Below are 21,050 nucleotides of genomic sequence, written 5' to 3' on the forward strand. Positions count from 1 at the left end.
TTGAAAAGTCATATTCCTTTTTTAAAGAGTATGAGGAGTTCTTTAAATATAAAACCTCAGACAGAAAACAATATACACTTAAAACTTTTCTGTCTCCCTCAATTTTCACATCTCTATCAGTCTATTTACATTCCTACTTCATAATTCTTGGGTAATTGATCACTATTTGGTAATCCCGTCTGCCGTTGGCGTGCATATCGGATCAGACATCCTGTGAGGCTTTGGGTTGTATCTTGGAGTTGTAGGTACCGTCATAACCTGCACGTAGGGAGGCGTCTATGGCTTTAAGGCAACGACATCGTGCCTCTCTTTGGTTCACAGGCCAGATTTTCTTATTCCTTTTTCCCAATTTAATTTTCATAAGTTTGATAGTGATTATACATTTGATTTGATATATTTGATCATATAAATAATTGGTATATTTCTGCAATATATTACACAATGACAAGCCAAGAAATAGAAATTTGCAATCTTATGTATATGTTAGACGCAAATCATAGGTTTAATTTAACTTTTAACTTGATGCTACGTATGGAACTAGTCGTGAAGGAGCAGTTTGATGTGAAAAAGGAGATGCTTTGCATGCACTACTATATATTTATTATCAGGGATCTACAGAACAGGATGAATACCATCGTCACCCTTATATCTGTGTTCCTAGTTAAAAATATATTACATTTTGAGAGAGAGAGAGAGAGAGAGCGAAACAGAAGACAATCTGCCTAGTTAGACGCTATTTCAATCTCATATTTCTTCATGATAGGAAAATCATCTACAGCTCTATATCCATTTACAGTTTGAGAAGGAACCGAACAAAAATCGCTGCTGGTACTAGTTGTTGGATTTGAAGTATCATAGACGGGTGCAGCAGGGTATGGAGTGTCCGACATCAAGTGCTGAAAAGGGTTAGTTGAAGGTCTAGGAATCTCCACTGCTCCTTCCAACATTTTCACCACGACACTCATTGAAGGCCTATCCTCTTGCTTATACTTGACACACCACATAGCTACATTTACTGTTCTCTCTGCCCTCTCTTTTATCTTTCTCCTCTATTCCACAAACTACCATCAGCTCTCCTAATTCTCCGGGGTTCAAACTTCTTCCATGCGCACCTCCAGTCTCGGCCATCTTCGACTTTGACATCAAGATTCCTTCTCCTGCCTATAATTTCAAACAATAGCATTCCAAAGCTGTACACATCACATTTGTGTGTTATTGGGAACTGCTGCCAAACTTCCGGGGCAGCATAACCCGGAGTCCCCCTCCCTCCTGTCATGGTTATATGAGTGTTGTCCCTGTTACACAGCTTGGCGAAACCGAAATCAGCTACTTTTGGAAAGAACTTTGCATCCAAAAGAATATTTTCAGGCTTTATGTCGTAATGGACAATTCGTTGTTGGCATTCTTCATGCAAGTAAGCGATCCCTCTTTCTGTCCCCACAGCAATCTCATGAAGTTGTTCAAATCCTAAGACCACTGTGTTGCTACGAAATAAGTACTTGTCAAGTGATCCATTTCCCATGTACTCATAAACAAGTGCTCTGAGGTGTTCCTCAAAGCAGAAACCATAAAGACGGACCAGATTGATGTGATGTATTCTTCCGATTGTACTAACTTCCGCCGTAAATTGTTCCTTGATTCTCTTATCCGAACTTCCATGTAGAACCTTCACTGCCACTGGGGTTCCATTGCTAAATATTCATTTATAAACTGCACCAAAACCTCCTTGGCCTAACAAATTGGTGAAGTTATCAGTCGCAATCCGAAGTTGTTGAGAAGTGAACCTAGCGGGCTTTTCTCTTTCCATATCATTTATAAAGTTGTGCATTGTGAGTGCCCGAAAGTCTGGAGTAACGATCTTCTCCATTGTGAGCGTCCGATGGTCTGGGGTAACGATCTGCACTAAGCTCACATTCTGACTTCTCTCTCTTGCGAGTTTCTGACATTTCTTGCACACTACAACTGCAATAACAATCTTCACTAAGACCACTACTGCAAAATTCAGAACTCATTAGTGACAAAAGAATTATTAACAAAAGTAGTGGATGCAGAAAGGAAAAAGGCAACGGGTAGAGACATAGATCTTTACCCAAGACTACAACAATAGCTACTCCCACTCCATCATTTGATGATGAGTCTGATAACTCTGGAGTCGAGTAACTCGACATTAATCAAAAGATCGACTACAATAGAGTTATAATATGCATTCAACAAACTCTCAAATGTAGCAGAAATTAGATTACACTGTTAGGAGTTTCATATAAGCATGCACATTTAGAAAAGGAAGGAGTTTTGGAATAATCACACTATCGAAGAAGGAGAAGTGAGAGACAGAGAGCAGTTCTTAGTTCTTCATGGAATTCATCTACTCTCATTCCTTCATTGGTAAATCTTCTCTCAAGATTCCCTTAAAGCAGACCTTAAGTCAACAGCATTGATGCAATCCCAGCCCTTCATTTCGCATTAGGACCACACAAACACACATATATTGAGAGAAAGTTCGAAGTAAGGAATTAATAATTTCTTCAGTCTCCATTCTTCAATTCTATGACCACACTAATTAATGCTATTCTAATTTTAGTAAAACCGTGTGGGGTTTCCATGAAGATGCTGACATAACAAGACGACAACACGTTATCAGCACACTGTGCTGTGCTGTTGGACTGCTTCACTAGCTTGAGAGGACGTTTCAACCAGACTTGTCTGGCTCTCTTCATAATCAGCTGAACCCATTAAGTTTCAACCACGGTATTGTCGTATTGGTAAAGACAGAATTTTTTTTTTTTTCTTTTGTTGATTCTTTTTCATGCTCATGGTAGAATCTGTATCAACAAGAACTTGAAAATTTGTACATGTCCACATGTTTTTTTTTTTTTTCCATCACTGTTAAGTAAATTGGTAGCCAAAATGTCGATACACTGTAAATTGTTAGCCAAAATGTTGGTACACTGTAAATTGTTAGCCATTAATAATAATATGGTTAACCTATTAAATACATTGTAAATTGTTGACTAACCTATTAATATCCATCCCAGAAATGCTAAGAAAACTCTTTCAAAAGTGAGACTCTTCATGAACTCTATCTTAGCATTTCTCAATCCATAAACCCCTTGTTGAAATAGTGATTCCCTCCTTGGTCATGGCAGAGGAGAATATTTTTTAGCTTAGTGAACCCACTCACGAGGAGGTGTATTACGAAGTAAAAAGTATGGATTCTTCTAGTTCTCCAAGGTCAGATGTGTTAGTGGTTGCTTTTTTGTTGCATGCTGGAGTATTGTTGGTTCTACTGTGGTTCTAACTATCCAAAATCTTTTTCTTTGATGGAAGAATTCCTCTTCGTTTCAGTTTTTGGTGGTTCTTATTCCAAAAGTTCCAAGAGCAGATTCAGTTTCGCAGCTTTGCGCTATTGAGTTGGCCAATTTTGCATTCTCATTAACAGACGGGGGCTAACTTCATCTAGAAGTGTCTCACCTCAGGAACATGGTTGTTTCATTTTTTATGCAACTATTCTTATTTCTGAATGCATAAAAAACTCTTGATAAGAAATGAGTGTGGGTAATGTGGTCATAAAGTTAGGCATTCGAAAAGCTTTTGGGTTTTCTCATGTTTTCGTTATCTGGATTGAAGAGCTTTAGCTTTTTCTTCTCCTGCTCGAGGAGAAATTTTTAGTTGTGATGGGAACACGGATGGTACATCACGTGTTTTTATGTAAGTGGTGGAAAATTTTAATTTTTAAGTTATTAATCTTTTAACACACATAACCCACAATTTATATAAGGACACATGGTGTACCACCTCGTATGACGGTCACACTGAAAAATCTGTTATGCTCGAGAAGGGGTTCTCCAAGAGGATCCCTTAAACTATAATTTATTTTGTGTAATGACGTGCTTGAAAAGTTGTTAGTAAGGTGGTTAGTACCATATTTCTATTGTCAACATAAATTACTAGGTTATATTTTAACCACCATATTTTTCAGGGTGATACTTTCCTCTGTGATTTTTATAATTTGCCAACTTTTTGGTAGCTCTAACTCTCAAAGTTTTAGTTTACTACTCTCCACAAACCCATCCCCAATGGCATTTCCTGTGGAAGCTACGTCATACTTATACAATTCATCTGTTTCTTCTTTCTTTTTATTATTGGTCGAATGAGGATCCTCTCCGGATTCTCTTTGTGAGGATTCTGAGAATTCTCAAATCGTGTCTATTCATCATACATCGTGCGGTTAATTTTTTTCAGATACTATTCATATTTAATTTTAAATAAAAATATTTAAAATAATTTATGATCGTATGATTTACGATGAACAGACACGATTTGAGAATTCCCAGAATCTTTATAGAGAGGATCCAATTCTACTTTTCTCAACACTGATTTGGATTCTCCAGCAAAAAGGTCAACAGAACCACACACACATATATATTTATATATATTATAATGATTTAAGTTTTGTTTATACACCAACTAAATTGAAGGATTATTATATCCTAGGTCTACTAATCCTAGATATCTGCTAAAGCATAAGAATTCTCTAGGGTCAAGTACTCTTCCATGATCAGTTCTCTGAAAAGGGCATTTGCTGGGAGTCTCGTTTTGAACGTTGTGCTAGCTATGGTGTCGTCACATCCAACGATCATAGCCATTTTCGACTTGAACCTCTTCACGTGTGTAGGAAGCGTCTTCTTCAGATCATTCCTCATGTTGAAAAGATGATCGGACTTCTTTTTAATTGAGCAGTAGGACGAATATTCGTATACCAAAGAAAGTTTGTCGAAGCTCTAGCTGGACCACGGCGGTAGGGTGTGGAATTAGTTTTGTGTCTTGTTCTGCAAAGTAGTGGCAAAGATCTTGCACATGAGGGTGTCATTGTTCCTGTGGAGGATCATTGTATTGTGGTAGTGTTTGAGGTGCCTCTCTAAATCTTCGTCTCCCTTAAATAAGGCTATTGAGCAAAAATTGTACAAGAAATGTAACGAATAATTTACTCCGCACAATCTCACCTTTATTTATTTTTCGAGGAAGGTTTAAATAATTTGAGTTTGACCCATTCTAGATTATACGTCTATTAATTATAATTCTTCGTTAAAAAAGAAAATCTTTTGATTCCAATATGAATATATTGTAATTGGGAATTTGGGTGCTTATTTGATTCTGTGGTTGCACGTAGGTCGAGCCCTGGATTGCCTACGTACCCTTTTTTGAGAGATCAAGCCACTCGAAGTTGGGGATTTTCAATGAGTGAATGACCCTGTGAGAGAGAAAGATTTGGTGTTCGACTTATTTGGACGCTTTGAATTTGTTTGATTGAATTTGGTTGAATGAACCTGGAATTCGATTTACCAGGGATTCAATTTTGGGGTTTTGTCTTTGTGCGGTTGCATCTAGTTGAATCTCTAGATTACCTACATACCCTTTGCGGATCAAACCTAATGTAGTTCATTGTTTTCAATGAGTGAATGACTCACTGAAAAAGAAAGATCGTATTTGAAGCGGCTTTGTACCTTTTGAAATTTGGAGCGATTTTGTGCCATTTGAAATAATTTACATCCATGATTTTAAAGTGGTTCGCATCCACTAATTTAATGTGGTTTGAAGTTGTCTCCATGCTTTTTCTTTTAAACTGTTTGAAACCGATGTACATCTGTCACGCCATTGCATTCCTTGCCATTTGTTACTCTCTCAGTTTTTTGCCGTCTGTCTTCTCCTTAAGATTTATGTCGTGTCTTTTTCTGTTTCTGTTTTTTAATCACATTTTATAGAGTGAAAGCATGGAGCAGTTACTTGCCATTCTCATATAGTGGAGGTGTTGGACGAACCACTATGTTGAAGACGTGGGAGTGTGGGTTTGTTCTGGAAGAAAACTACCTCTTCAGAACATGATTGCATTTAATCTCATCAATATGAATGGATTGGACTCTATTTATCAATGGGTTTCAGCCCACTTTAATTTTTAGTACAGATTTTTTTTTTTACTCCAAACTAGATAGTAGATACATGAGGTGTAGCTTTACCAGGCTGCCACACTACTCATACACACATGCTTCTTTCACTACAAGAATACCACACAAGAGTCCCCAATTGGTTAAGTACCAATTGTTGCTTAGATAGAAGTTTTTTCATGCATCATTTTCTCAACAATTTAATTTGATTTCCATCAAAGAAAGAACATTTGTTGGAGGTCATGACTTGACTATTTGGCTGTTCGCAAGAAAACGATCGATGCTTTGTGACCATTAAACGAACAGTGCACATAGCCAAGAAAAGTGTTGCATTTTGCATGATCCAGCCAGATCTTATAGGAAAGTTCTACCTATTTATTTCAGCTTAACTTTTATAACTGTTGCTACACATACAATACAAGGAACTACTTTACCAGTGAATGAAGAACAAATTAATGCAAAATTATCTTGGGTTGAGTCGCGGACAATGTCGCTTTCTTTAAGACATTTTGCGACTCTACCCAAGTTGTGCAAGCAGTCACAAGTGCCACACTGTTCCCAAGATCAGCTCTGCCTAGATAGATCCTTCTTTCCACTAAGGAAGATCCAAACATTTTTCACCCACTCAGTTACTAAGTGTAAGATGTAATCTAATAATCAACAAGTTACTAGGATCACAGATATAACAAATATAACTACAATAAACCAATCAAACAATTAAAGGGAAATAACCTTATCTTCCAAAGCGGAGGAAGAAGAAGCCATGACTGCTAGGGTTTCAAGGAGGAACTTCTACACTCTAGCAGCCGAGAGTCCTTGTGCACAAAAATAGGGTTTTGCACTAGAATAGGATAATATTGTGAGTGCAGGGACCTCCTAATATATAGACACTCATCCCTCTAATCCGGCCTATTAACTAATTAAAGGGATATTCCAAATCAATTAGGATTTCATTATAGTCCTAAATGGTAACAAATTCTTTGTCAACTAAATAAGGTTTTCATAATTAATTGCACTAAATAAGGACTCCTAACCTAACCAAATAAGGCTCCATAATTTTCTCAACTATTAACTCGGATTGACCAAGTTACTGTATGTCAAGAAACAGTGAGCACATGTTCTTTGACACTAACAACTTACATTCTCCCACTTGAGTGTTCAAGAACATGATCCTTATTTGGCTAAGTGGTAGGTGATCACTGAGTCCCACCAAAATTTGCAATTATACCTTTAACAGCTTGTCACTAGTAGTTTAAATATTGGATCGTAGAAAATAACATGTAATTGCTTCTACATGTTTACTCTATTACCACAAATATCAAATTACGAGCACAATGTTGTCTGACATCATTCGTTAAATTCAGGTTGATAAGCAAAAGATCAACTCCTGAACTGAGCCTCATGCAAGCATGGCTCATATTTTCTGTCAATTTATAATATGATAAGAGGACAAGTAACATACAACATACTATTTACAAAATTAGGACCTCTTATTAAACTTATGAACAAAACTTAAACAAAAACTCTTAAAATATCAGTCACTAACACTTCAAATTTTAAACACAAAAGGTAATATCTTACTCCCACTGATTAAAAGAGACAAAATTACATAAATTATTATTACTCCCACTGATTAAGAGAGTAAAAAAAACTTTGTAAATGTCTACAAAATGAAACAGATACCTTTCAAATACTCCTATTAGCAAGACATTAGTCATGGGATCTAAAACATAAAATTTGTGAGCTCAACATCTTTATTCCAGATATCTTTAGGGAAGTGACTCTTGTGACTGAAAAACTATACAAAATCATTTGGTCCGTTTTGTTCATCTAACATTTGACAGAAATAGAAAACTTTAACGGAACGTTTTTTGATTGCAACAAAAACATATAATTCCAAAATCATCTTTGGACAGAATCTGATTATATTAGGTTTGCATAGCTAAAACATAAAATACAAGGGCAAACGTATATAGCTTCAACACTTTTGAGCAGATGAAGTATATGCAATCTTGTCAATTTCATGTTTCACTATACATTGATTTATAGTTGTACTGAATAAGAAAACACTTTTGAGCAGATTAATTATTCATCAATAACATATAAATCACAAGTTCAATTTCTTGAACAACAAACAAGAATTAATAAGTAAAACACTTTTGAGCAAAATGTACCCATTAATCCTTCATGAATATGAATCTGGTCGTATTGTATTTATCAGTTCAAAATTGATAAATAACGATAGTGATTCAAAGTAAAATTTCCTGCAAGGTTAGATACATTTAACAAATAAAATATAAACAAATATCATGATTTACATCTTATCTTCGGATGCAGAAATCGATGAGTGTGAAGCCCATAATATATTATTTCTCCCACTTGGGCAAACACTCCAAATTGCAAGATTAAATACTAGAGACAGTGGTTTTCATATAACAAAATATAGGCTAGTTGAATCAATAAAGATAGTGTAAGCTCTACCAAAATTTCACATTTAATCATAATTTAAATAAAACCAATTTACAATCTTTAATATGATCAAAACACGAAAATTTCTTAAATAAATTAAAGTTTCATTTCATTAGATAAATAACCTTTAATATGCCCAAAACATTAAAATTTCTTAAACAAATTTGTTGAGTCACAAAATAGTTGGTTTGGACAGAATAAACCAATCTATATGTGTCAAAAATTAGGCTTATATAAGGAACAATATCTCAACATTATTAATCGATCTAAAAGTGACAAGTGATTAGATAAACAAATGGCTACGAAATTTATTTTAGTGTATGAGAGAAGACTCATATATGTGTTAAAGATTAGGTCATAAATTAAAATGAAACCTAATAAGAGAATCCAAACTCAAAATTTATGTTTTAATTCTAAAACAAAGTAGAATTAAGGTAAACACATAGATATCTACATCAATTTTTCAACAATAATTTTAATCCAATTTAAAACTCAGGGAAAATTAAGGTAAAAGATTGGCAAATTTACCTACTCATTCTCGATTCTGCAAGATTCATCATGGAAGTAGTCGAGCTGTGGAGGATTGAACCAACTGTAAATTGCATGATTGTTACACCTTTGGGCAAAAACTAATCATGCAAAGAAAATACATGCATAGCTAGCCAAAAACATAAAATACACAAAATACATATAGCTTCAACAGCTTTGGCTAGATGAAAATATGTTAGAAGTATTTTATGTTGCTATAATAGTAATTTATAGTTGGTAAATGATTTCCTAAAATTCCCTTTGGGATAAAAGTATTCACCATATAAATTAGAATTCTGATTTTTCAAAATAATCCTTTAGAACATTATTAAATAACTGTTTTGTTGGATATTCAATGATTCTCAAAAGATTAAATTAGACACAAAAGTATGTCGTTATTGACATTGAACAATAGAGTTCACGAAAGAGGAAACATGGTTATTCAGTTATTCGATAGGGACCAAAATATCGATAGGGACCAAAATGATCAATTAGTAAACTGATGCCACTTTCCAATTTTTGTCTCAAAAGACAATGATCATCATAATCAAAATTGATGACCAAACAAAACATTGGTTTGAGCGAAATAAACCAATACACTTTTCAACCAAAATTTAATAAGTATTCACTAAAAAATTAGAATTGAGAATTTGCAATGAAAACTAGGACATATTAGAGCAAATAAACATGTCAAAAATTGGTACTATTGGATATGCACAAATTAGTGAAAACAATATTGCATAACATAACTAGTTTTTGAAGTACCAAAAATTGAGCAATACCACTTTAGTTTGCAAATTCACTAAAAACTCAATTCTCCTTAGATTGTCATGAAAATTTTTAGGTATGAACTAGACATATATGACTACTATTTCACAGAATTTCATGATTTTTAAAATTTTTAAGCTAGCCAAAAATGAATTCGAAAAGAGAGGTGCTGCAGAAACTGCAGAAAATGTTCAGTACAGACCTGAGATTACAAATTCACAAAATATTCATTGTCATCCGATATGCATGAAAATTTTCAGACATAAAGAAAACATACAAAACTGTTAATTCCCAAAATTTCATAATTTTTGAGATTTTACAAGTGTACTAAAAACAAAATCGAAGTAAGTTGTGCTGCTGAAACAACAGAAATTCTGCAAAACATACCCGAGATTAAATAATTCACCAAAACTTCAATCTTCCTCCAATGTGCATGAAAATTTCCAGAAATGAGTAGACATATATATTTACTATCACTCAAAATTCCATAGTTTGTTCGATTTTACAAGTGAGCTAAAAATAAAATCTAAATGGAATGTGCTGCAGAAACTGCATAAATTCTTCAGTACAGTCTCGAGATCAAAAATTCACCAAAAATTCATTTTCAAACCAATGCTCGTGAAAATTTTTATATTTTAAAAAAAAAACAACATCTCAATGTATATAATACTAAAATTTCATGAATTTATGAGTTACATTGATATATCAAAATAATATCACAAACAAACTATTCTGTAGAAATCCGCAGAATTCCAGCAACATGGTATCACTCTTAAAAATTTACCATAAATCCATTTCTTGTCAAAAAAAACGTGGAAAGATACCAGCGTTGTCTACAATCCATTTAATATTACGACATGACCGAATTTCAAAATATTTGGAGTTATGGAAGTCTATCAAGCCCAGGTTATTGACATGAATGGGTTTCCTTTTAATGAGACTTTAATGGAGTCATACCCTTATAATATTATAGTTTGGAAGGACTATAATTTAGCATGATTAATTTTGACAAAAGTTTAGCAAGAAATAAATCACACCACAATGAATCAATTTATTAAAAAATTGAAAACCCCAATACAAACCGACTGAAAGCAATTCATAATAATGTAATTAACCACACATCAAAATTATGACAGCAAGCAATCCTTTATAATACAATAATTTGTTTATATATACATAAGTTGCAAATAGTTTCACCAGTATCGGTTCATCGAAAACAAACAGATTGGGAATGCCTTTTATAACATGTTAATTAACAATTGTAACTCAAAATTTGCAAGCATGAAAGCCGATAAAATCTTCTATGATGGCTCACCTAGGAAACCAGTATCCATAAGATTAATTTGATCCATCAACTCAAAATAATATGAATACAAGCAAACTTACCAAATTTAAAAATTTAAAGGCTAGTTTATATGGCAATAAGCGGAAACAAGAAAAAACACCAGAATCATATCAATTAGTCGAACCAATATATATATATATATATATATATAATTTTAGGGTTTATAGGAGACAAAGAAACCTGAGAAAACTCACTTCTTTAGCAAAACAGTAGTCATATATGGGAGAATTTGTAATGAAAAACGCCGAATAGAGCCAAAAGCCGCCCGAAAAATATTTGCGTCTCAAGCTTATGTTAATTAGTTGAACCTCTAACCAAGAACCATTAAGCAAACACTCACATGGTTCATCCAAAGTAAAATCAATCATCAACTTATCTGTCAAGTCGTTTAGTGATAGATAAATGATATTGATTCCTAAAGTTTTACTTCATTTGTTGAAGTCTGATACTCCTTCTATTTGATGCCATTCTGATGGAAGCAATTAGCCAATATGCAAAGTACCAGTTTTGATGCGTGCGAAATATGCAGCAAGTTTACAACAAACTCATTCAAGATTGCGGAAGCATTTAACCAAGATCATCCAAGTGTTTTCATTACTCTGAATGGATGTAATTCTCTGCATAAATGTAACAAACACAACTCGAAGAATACCATGAAATTATTCATCATGCAATTGAAATTGCAGAAGAATTGGTTAGAGTATAGCGGAAGCATTAATTTAACCAGAATCAAATATATACCTCAGTTCCTTTAGTAAAAATAAAGAACCCTAGCCACGTTGGGTGGCTCTGATGGAGTCGCCATGGAACAAACAATTGAATCAGTCTTCTATAAACAAATTATTTTGCTTATACCTTTATATCGGACCCTAAGCTTGTTGTGTGGCTCTGATACCACATGTAAGATGTAATCTGAAAATCAACAAGTTACTAGGATCATAGATATAACAAATATAACTACAATAAACCAATCAAACAATTAAAGGGAAATAAACTTATCTTCCAAAGCGGAGGAAGAAGAAGCCATGACTGCTAGGGTTTCAAGGAGGAACTTCTACACTCTAGCAGCCGAGAGTCATTGTGCACAAAAATAGGGTTTTGCACTAGAATAGGATAATACTGTGAGTGCAGGGACCTCCTAATATATAGACACTCATCCCTTTAATCCGGCCTATTAACTGATTAAAGGGATATTCCAAATCAATTAGGATTTCATTATAGTCCTAAATGGTAACAAATTCTTTGTCAACTAAATAAGGAGGGTGTATTCAATTGAGAATTTGAGAGATTTTAATGGATTTATAAATCCATGGATTTTTATGGAGTTTAATTGATTTGTAGAGATTCCATGTAAAATTTTGATTCAATTCCCTCGAAATCTCTTGGGGAGAGGTGAGATTTGTGGATGCTCAAAATACACTACGAAATCTCTCCAATTCCCTCTAATTCCTCAACTTTCTCAAATTCTTTAAAATCAAATTCTAATTGAATACACCTGTAATGTGATAAACTTCTTTAAAATCCTAATTAAATACACCCAGATTTCTAAGGATTTTCATAAACTATCTTAAAATCCTGATTGAATACACATTGAATTTCAGAGAATCACTTAAATTCCTGATTGGATACCCCTAGATTCATTAAAAGAATTAAAATCCCTCAAAATCCCAATTGAATACACCCCCATAAGGTTTTCATAATTAATTGCACTAAATAAGGACTCCTAACCTAACCAAATAAGGCTCCATAATTTTTTCAACTATTAACTCGGATTGACCAAGTTACTGTATGTCAAGAAACAGTGAGCACATGTTCTTTGACACTCACAACTTACACTAAGTATTCTCAAGGTTTTTGTTTCAGGTTTTTAGGTCAGTATTCACTATTGTAAAACCCTAATATGTATATAGCTGAGTTTTAACGTTGGAGAAGTTGAGGAAAAAGTGCTCACCAAAATCCGACCACAAAATTAAGAATCAAAACCATTTAGATGAGGAAGAATAGGTCTTTTAGTACAAAACAAAAACTTTTTGTTCAAGAAAAGATTTCCTGATGTGAAGCAAAAAATAATTCCAAAAATCTAAGAAAGCTCTCATATTTAGAATTTTCTGTTACGTTGAATTTCCCACAGGCTCCTAGTCATTGAATTTTTCCAAGAAAAGTTCCTTGATCAGTCATGGGGAAATGATACAATTGTAGGAAATTCTGAAACCATGATGAACAGATTACTTTACATCGAAGGAAACGGACTGGGGGAAGGAGACCAAGATGTGGCCTCGCACCAACGATCCTCTAGGCTCAACGAGACGGCAGGAGGAGCTCAATCGTCGCGAAGTACAATCACCACCACGCCTGCAGCCTAACAGCTATCCTAGGAACATCAAGCCACAACTCAAGTTGTTACCCCACAGCCTTTACTACACGCCAATCCAACAAACCCTAGGCAGGGGGCCCAGATCCATGAAGCTGCAGCCTAAGCGCAAAAGGCCCAAGCCTACCAAAAGAGATGAGCAGCAGCTGCTCCTATGGCTCACGAGTCGCAAGCCCACCTCGCTACAGATGTAATCCAAGCTAGGAGAATGAGCAGCGCATCGCTTAGCAGCCAATCAGGCAGGTTGGCATGTACACGCACTGCGACTCCCTCTGCTATCTAAACAGGTCCAAGTTCGATTCAGCCGACCCAGCTTCACATCACCGAACCGGCTCAGGCCTGACTAGTCGACTTACTGTGAAATTGGGGTATTTTCACCTCTTTTTTTTTTTTGCAGGCTTGCCCTATCCGGGCCCAAGGTTTGTACCTACAAAATGGCGATCAATAACTGTTGGAACAGATTATTTCGGGTGCTTCGATTCTTCACTAACAAGTAATCTTGAACACGTTGAGAAACCTTAAACATCATCTTTGCTTGCCATTAACAAGGGCATGGGGACCTGCAAGAAATAAAACCGACTTTGAGCGTCTAAGTGTTTGCTTGCCATTAACAAGGTCAGGGGGACCTGCAAGAAAACACTTTGACTCTCAAAGTCTGTTTTATTCAAGATGAATGTGGCATATCATAAAATAATTTTCCATTTCCCTCCCTTTCATGCTAGTGGGATTGTTAGCCTTTTATATGTATTCAAGTCTTGGGCTCCAAGTTCCACTTTTCTTCTATTTTTCCATGTTCCACATTCATTGGAAGTATTTAATCATGCTCCTTTACTTTAGCCTCACTCCCCATGTTTAGCATGCTAGTCGTTTGTGTTAGTGGAGGAGTAATTTTTGGCTCCCACATTGCCCCATTTTTTCTCTGCAAACACATCATCTAGGATTACAGAGAAAAAATGTTTCTTTGCATAAATTCATTCGACTGAGACATCATCATAAATTTAGCCTTCGGCCACGGTCATACGGCCTTTAACCATAATTTTGGCATTCGGCCACGGTCATATTGGTCTTCGACCATGAGTTTTGGTTTTTCGACCTTCGGTCTTGAGCCATCAACTCTTATTTGGTCTAGGTCTTCAACCCACAGTCTCATGATCTTCAATCACCAATTTATGTACTAATAGCATTCCCCCAGAGTAATTGAAATTTATATAGCTTAAATATTACTAACAAGCATGTGTTAGATAGAAACTCTTATCTGTTGGGCAACTTCGTTGCTGGCGAAGCAAAATAAGTGCATTTCCTTTGCTTACAAGTATGCCCCCATTTTCCTCATCAATGAAATTAGGCGGCTTTTGCTTCTAATAGAAACCGAAGTCAGAATATGCTTCTCGTTTGGAAACCTTGTATTGCCACAAAGGAAATCTTTAAGGGAAGGGATCCCTATTTTTTTTATAAAAATGAGGATCCCTTATGGGGTTCACACCATATCGAACCTTAACGATCCGAATCGTCAATTTTTCAGGTTGCACCTCATAGATTATCCTTGCAAAATATTAGCCAAATTGGAAATGTTTAAAACATCTAATTGTGTTCGAAGAAATTAACAAATACTCTGCTACATAAGAAACAATGAAAATTGATCTTGATAATTAAATAGGCAAATAGTTTCAGATTGAATTGAATTTTTGCAAGGATGATCTATGAATCGAGTCTAACAAAATAGATGGTTTGGATCATTAAACTTCGATGTGAAGTGGACCCCACACCTAATCCCCATTTTTTTTTCAAAATATAAGAATCCCTTTGCATAAGGGCATGTCGCCACAAAAACTGCCATCATGTGATGCGAAAATCTTAATCTATTCAGCTTCAAGCTCTGATAAGTTGACTTCTCTAGACAATGAATGCCATGACTATATAAAACATCGCATGAAGTCAGAATTTTAGGAGCACGCAATTCCAAATGAGTCCAACAATAAGAAATTGTATTGATAAGCAAGAATTGTGAGAGAAATAAGCAATTAGTGTTAACTTCCTTGGTGGGAAAAATTCAGACACTCGTATCTGTTAAGAGTTCCTGTTATATGTCATGTCTACCCTAGATTCTTGTGGAACTTAGGTTGGCCCTTGAACAATACGACCATACAAGCAATTTTTTAAGAAAGATTCATCTAGATGCACTCATACTAAAGTCCCCCTTATATAGGTCCTGTAGCAATTCCTTTTAGGTGCCCATCTGTGTGTATTAGCAATATACCATGGTACGAAATGGCATGTTCAGCTAGACTAAAAGAGAGTAAAATGTTTTGATGATAAATGCATTAAGGCTGAAGAGTTTCTTGTATGGTGCTTCTATACCCCATCTCTATAATTGGAGCTTTTTGCTCATCACTTATTTGTGTAAATATTTTTGAAGCAGCATCGAAAAAGTCAGTACATCCCTCTGTAATTATGAGTACACTGATCATCGTGGTTTGGTCTCGGCAGCCACAGTCAGTATGTCAATATCGAGGCATCTGACTTAGGGCTCTTTCTAGTGTTATACAATGACGTGGTAGCCGTGGCTTTGTTGAAGATCCTTGCCCCCATATCATAGCCGCTTGCCCTCTATTCAATCAGCTTAACCTGACAGCATTGAAGTATGTTCATGGGAGTTATATTTTATAAAAACTTTAAAGCCGAGAAAGGTTATGTTTCAATCCCATATTCATCTTGTGCGGGCTACGATCAGAAGAGACACCCATTGTACTCATCCACCATAAAAGAGAAGAGAAAAAAAAATTTAAAAAAAAAACTCTTTGGTCTCTGCATGGGTTTTAGCACGTGCCCCCTACACCAATCTTATTAGTTTGCCACAAATACGATGATACACCTCATAGAACTTGAAATTGTGAAAGCATTTTTCCAAATAAAATTCCAATGAGACGAAGGATTGTGACAGTTATTTAGAATTATGGCAGGAAGAATTGCAATCATAAGATACCACTATAATGATTCTCATTTAATTCATGAAACTGAAAGGTAGGAGTATAAGAGTTTTTCTCCCTTCTTGGACGGTTCCATGGTTTCTCGAGACGACTTTTTGTAAGTTTCCCACTGGCAGTGCCAATTGTTGCAAGGGAAAATTTTGAGTACTTCAATTCTCCACAAATAAGTAATCTTGAACATGTTGAGAAGCCTTAATCACCATCTTTGGTTGCCATCAATAAAGGGGGGGGACCTACAAAAAAAAGCACTCCGACTCTCAAGTCAATTTTTATTCAAGATGATTGCGGCATATCACAAAATTATTTCCTACTTTCCCTCCCTTTGATGCTAGTGGGATTTTTGGCCTTTTCTAGGCATTCAAGTTTTGGGCTCTAAATTCCACTTTTCTTCTATTTTTCCATGTTCCACATTCCATGGAAGTATTTGATCATGCTCCTTTAACATGAGAAATCCGATTAGAACTGGATGGTTGTAAACGTGAAAAGATAGAGTTTCCTGGGGGAGGCACACATTTTCACTATGGAGCCAATAAGTATATTGCATCAATTGCAAAGGTAATATTTCTTCCCCTTAATGTATTTGCCAAAAAAAAAAGTTTCAGTGGATGGAATTCTCTCTTTAAAGATTTTTGTGAACTTCCAATTGAACTTGGCAGCCCTTTATAGGATTCTGTGATATTTTATTTACCGTTGTATATGGATTGAGTGCTTGCTTGGTGTTTTGAATTGGCTGATGCTCAACTTTTCAAAAAAACAATTTGAAAGGTTACGAACAGTTTTTTTTACGTTGGTTGTGAAGTTGCAAGTTCGGAGCCCATTTGCTTTCATCTCATATTATAGCAATGCCCTTGGCACTTAATGATGTGCATCAAAACTAGATCCAATTTGCTTTAGAAAGAGGAATTCCAGTGTATTTTGGTGTTCTAGGAACCAAAAGGCTTCCTTACCGAAGTAAATCGTTTGAACTTGCTCACTGTTGTAGAGTTGATTAGCTTCAACGAGATGGAGTCCTTCTTCTTGAGCTAGATATGTTGCTCAAACCAGGAGGCTACTTTGCATACTCATATCCTGTAGCATATGCACAGGATGAGGACGATCTTAAAATATGGAGAGAGATAAGTGCCCTTATGGATGCATTCGATATTGTGTTCTGAGTAACTAGATTCTCTACTTTGACAATTGTGAAGCCTATTCAACATACCCCCGGACTTATGATTTACTTCATGCTTGAACTGTATTCTCAAACATAGGAAAGAAATAATGTAGTGCTGAGGATCTATTGCTTGAGATGGATTGCATACTGAGGCCCACTGGCTTTATAATCATATGCGGCAAACAATCAGTAGTAGATTTCATTAATAAGTATCTAACGGCATTGCACTGGGAAGCAGTGGCAGTATATGACACTAGTTTAGATGCAAACTAGGATGGAGACAATGTTGTGTTTATTATCCAAAAGAAAATATGGTTGACACGCGAAAGCTTCAGGGATTCGGAATAGAAAAATGCTCTTCGGTCCCCATTTCGATTTCCCCATTATTTTTCTGCTGACCCAAGGGATTAAAAGCAGGGTCCCAAGCAGAGTTTTAGTAAACAGTAAATTTTGTAGCATTACAGTGATGCATGTTTACATCATTTCCTCTCCCTCTTTTTTTTAGTGATTTTAATATTTTTTTGGGGGGATTTTTATTTTTATTTTGTTATATTGATTTAATTGATGAAGCAAGGACTAACGGCATCTATAGGCAATATCGTGAGGCAAGTATGGCAGCATATGGCTTTGCTTAGATACTTATAATCAGTATTGTGTCTGGTTTAGAAATTTTTCTCTTTTCGTACTCTTTTATTAGAATTCGATATTTTAAAATCTACGAAAATATTTGTGACTAAGGAAAGCTTTGCTTAGATACTTATAATCAATCTTGTGTCTGGTTTAGAAATTTTTCTCTTTTCGTACTTTTTTATTAGAATTCGATATGTATGATTTTAAAATCTACGAAAACATTTGTGACTAAGGGAATGAGTTGAGCTCAAGTGCGAAATCACATAACCTAAGTTACTCTTTAGTATTTGATCTATATTTCGTATTTAAATAATTTTAATAATTTGATTCTCTTGAATTATCAATTTGACGTCACATCCCATTTCATGGGTGTATGTAATTGGCCAACTCATCCAACCTTAATTCTTGATGGCCATGACAGATTGTTCTTGTTTGGATCAGAAGAATCAACAAAGTAGCCAGTTCATTCTGTGATGATATCGTTCTTATGAATTCACAGCAACCACATACGAGGTTGAAGAGTGAAGAATTTAAAAGCTCAGTTGATAATTATTTTGTTTTCATTTTTTGTGCTTGAGATATGATGGAGGGGTTGAGGATAAAGTAATGTTCTAAAAGATGCAAAGGGTTAGTCGGGCGGCGGGCTGGGGCCTAACGCCTAAGCGGACTAGACGGATTTAAGTAAATCAATTGTATTTCATGTAAATAAATATTTGTTTATGCTTAAAATATATAATTTTATCATAAAATAGAAAATAGAATAACATGTATATTATGAAGTATTGGAACAAACATAGGGAGCAAACATATAATGTGTGTTTATTTAAGTGTTCAATAAGTCTCTTACAATTTATTGGAAATAATAAAATGCAAAAGAAAAGTTATCTATTTTCTATCTAAGTGAGTCGCAACCTAGGCAGGTGTCTAGGCGGGTCTGGGCAGGTGAGGCGGGTGCCTAGGCAATCTAGGTGGGCACCTCAGCAGGTCTAGGCATCCTTTCTTAATTTTCAAACGCCTAGGCATTAATCGGGACCGTGGCCAACCGCCTAGCGCCTAGGCGGGGCTTAGGTGGGGCTAGGCGGAGATTTTTAGAACAGTGAGATAAAGTAGAGTGGAGGAAAGTTATAATATGTTAGATGTAGAAGAAATGTAAATGAACACATGATGAAAATTAAAAACTAAAAAAAAATCTGAAGTTGTTTTCACTTCCAAATTGTATTTTCACTCACCCTTCTTTATTTCTTCACCTCTTTCTCTCTCCCACCTTCGTCCATCACTTCTCCCATGTAATTTTCAAATATCTCAAACACAAAACGTAAAAACTAAAATTAGAAAAAATAAGATGGTTATCAAACGAGTCCTAAATATATGTACTTAGTAGGAGACGATTCTTACACTTTCATTTTCATTTATCTGCACTCATGTATTTATTATTATTCAGTAATTGAGTTACAAATGAAAGCAAGTTCACAAAATTATGGAAAACAACGGATAAAAAATGAGTGGAAATCGTTACCTGATTAGGATTTTATCACAAAAAATCTCAACACACTGTTAAGTTATATCCTATTAGGTTTCTGATGCAAGACTTGTGACATAATATCATGTTTTTGACTTGAATTTCCCCATTCTGTAGGACACAGAGGACCCCTTATCTGGGTTCATGAAAATTTCTATATAGGGCTACATAAATTCTCACTTCTCTGTGTCCTTCCTTTTTGTTCTCTTGTGTCGTTGGAATTCAAATTTTCCCAAAGACAGCATGTGAATTGTGATTGTTGTTGTCAGCTGCCATGTAAAAACAGGTGGCAAGGAAACCTTTACAACCTTTGGATTTGTCTTGCCGTTTGGCCAGGCACAAAAGATGAATATGATTTGAGTTTGGCCGATTCGAGTCCAAAATATTTTAGAAACATTTTATTTGGTTTAACTTCTCATATATATGTGTGCGTGTGTGTATATGCCAAGTAACTTTCATATATTGTGCTCAATAATCCACGTTCAAATCTCCTCTTTTTAGAAGGAAGTTGGTTGACAGAGGAAGACATATTAAAACATTGATTGAATTGGCATTTTTTTAGCTCAAATGTTTGTGTAATGAAAGATCGATGTAAGCAATTTGTAAGCAATGTGAGCCGTAGATGTTATGAAGTTTTACTCAAGCTTTCACATTGAAGATGAAAGGCAAAGCATAAAGTCCAACCAACGTTTGTTGTTCTAAGGTAACTAAGTCATAATCTTAAGTTTAGGATGGTGAATTTGACTTACATACCATACATGCACTAGTAGGAGACTCATAACATCTTTCTACTTAATTTGACACGCTGAGTGCCTTAATGTACTTAAAATTGCATAAAATTTTAGGAGCATGCTTTTAAGGTTGCTGGATACTTTGTAGCTAAGTATCAACTCCATGCGAGCTCGAGAGGATGAGAAATGCCCAAGTTTAAATCTTCTTACCAACTAGCTCTTGGTCTAGTGATATTTCTTTTTTCAATATTTACAGAGACTTTAAGTTCGAGACCTCTCCTCAATTAATAAAAAAAAAGTACAGATCTCCTTCCTTCCTCTAAATTAATCACAAACAAAGTGATACATAAAAATATGACTTCAGCCTTCAGGTATGATGCTCCTAGTTGAAATACTAGAAAAGTAATTTTGAAACGAGTACGATCCTATCCATAACTTGAGTAATTTGGCGGGATAATGTGACAAATTGAATTGTCAGCAAAGACCATTGGCCCGATGCTTCTTCCCTCCAAAAATACTCCATATGGCTATATATTTAATATTTGTCTTAGTGTCCTATTGTTTGTTAAAAAAAACGTGATAAATTAATTTCTATAGCCTTCACAAC

General features: G+C 35.2%; 1 long non-coding RNA gene and 1 pseudogene across 1 annotated transcript; one reads left to right on the top strand and one right to left on the bottom strand.

The window, feature by feature from the left end:
• Nucleotides 1–555: 555 nt before the first annotated feature.
• LOC103453461 (rust resistance kinase Lr10-like) lies at nucleotides 556–2,454 on the bottom strand (annotated as a pseudogene).
• Nucleotides 2,455–16,764: 14,310 nt separating this feature from the next.
• Nucleotides 16,765–18,949, top strand: LOC139192877 (uncharacterized). The gene is made up of 2 exons (XR_011577393.1): nucleotides 16,765–16,965; nucleotides 18,615–18,949. It is a non-coding gene; the product is annotated as an uncharacterized lncRNA (long non-coding RNA).
• Nucleotides 18,950–21,050: the final 2,101 nt, after the last annotated feature.

This window comes from Malus domestica, chromosome 16, assembly GCF_042453785.1.
Source record: "Malus domestica chromosome 16, GDT2T_hap1".
NCBI lineage: Eukaryota > Viridiplantae > Streptophyta > Magnoliopsida > Rosales > Rosaceae > Malus > Malus domestica.